Source organism: Dipodomys merriami, unplaced genomic scaffold (genome assembly GCF_024711535.1).
Source record: "Dipodomys merriami isolate MVZ:Mamm:240054 unplaced genomic scaffold, mDipMer1.0.p SCAF_24, whole genome shotgun sequence".
NCBI classification, from domain to species: Eukaryota; Metazoa; Chordata; class Mammalia; order Rodentia; family Heteromyidae; genus Dipodomys; species Dipodomys merriami.
This window is the reverse complement of record NW_027203826.1, coordinates 15,458,554-15,459,909: the sequence shown is the minus strand read 5'-3', so window position 1 is coordinate 15,459,909 and position 1,356 is coordinate 15,458,554. Positions and strand designations below refer to the sequence as shown.

The 1,356-nt window shown below is 39.6% G+C and overlaps 1 pseudogene; it reads right to left on the bottom strand.

Annotated features, from left to right (window-relative positions):
* Window positions 1-941, bottom strand: LOC138835613 (olfactory receptor 2AJ1-like; annotated as a pseudogene).
* Between the last annotated feature and the right edge of the window lie 415 nt (window positions 942-1,356).

Genomic DNA, 1,356 nt, shown 5'->3' with positions numbered 1-1,356 from the left:
TCATTTTTTGTAAAGAAAGTTTCTTTGGAGCATATTTTGAACAGATGCCAGAACATCTTTATTCCTAAAGCTATAAATGATGGGGTTAAGCAGGGGTGTGACAAAGGTGTAAATATGGCCAAGAATTTATCCTTGCCTGCAGTGTGGTAGGACCTTGGTTTCATATAGGTGAAGATACATGGTCCATAGTACATTGTAACCACAACCATGTGGAAAGAACAGGTGGAAAGGGATTTTTTCTGTGCATGTGAGGATTTCATTTGGAACACAGTGTGCAAAATTTGTATGTAAGATAAGGAGATGATGAAGAAAGGGGTCAATAGAAACATAATTCCACTTATATATATTATTCTTTCATAGTTTGATGTGTCTACACAGGACAGTGTCAGCAAAGCAGGGATTTCACAAAAAAAGTGATCAATGGCCCTAGAATGACAGAAGGATAAATTCATGATATTTACTGTGTGAACTATGGAGTTGAGGGTCCCAACCAGCCAGGCCCCTGCAGCCATGAGCCTGCTGACAGCATCCTTCATGAGCACTGGGTAGCGCAGTGGGTGGCAGATGGCTGCATAGCGATCACAGGACATGGCAGCCAGGAGGAGGCACTCACCACCCAGTAGACCAAGAGACCAAAACAACTGGAAGCCACACCCCACAAAGGAAATAGTTCTGCTGCCAGACAGAAAGTCGGTCATCATCTTGGGGACAATGTTGGAAGTATGCAAGATATCCATGAAGGAGAGGTGGCTGAGCAGGAAGTACATTGGGGTATGGAGTCGTGAGTCTCCTCGAATAAGGAGGATCATGAGAGCATTTTCAGCTAAGGTCATAACATAGGTGATAAATAGACATGAGAAGAAAGCTAGACTTGCTTGAGAAGAAGAGAAAAGTCCCACAAGTATGAAGTCATTATTGGATGTATGATTTCCAAGGCTCATGATGAAATTTTACCTATAAATAAAAAAGAACATATATAATGGCAACACTAATGAGAAAGTATTTATATCACATCCCATTTGCTTACGTAATTATAATACAGTACCGCACTATGGTATAAATGAGTTAAAGATGCATATTATTAATTCATATTAAAAATGTCTCCATCAGTTTTTGAATGGAATATGCTTTAAAGGTGGATATTAGTTTACACAAACCAACCGGTGTCATTTAATATCTTGAAAGCATTTGTGTCTCCTACTTCTCAATCATCCCGTACCCTTCAGCATTTCCAGTTTTCTCCATAATGACTGCATCTCAAGAATGCCTACTCCTGTGCTGCCTCTTGAAGTCTAATATAGAGCTCTAATCCTTGATTGCCTAATCATTCTTATTCTCATAAATATTTCATTTGGC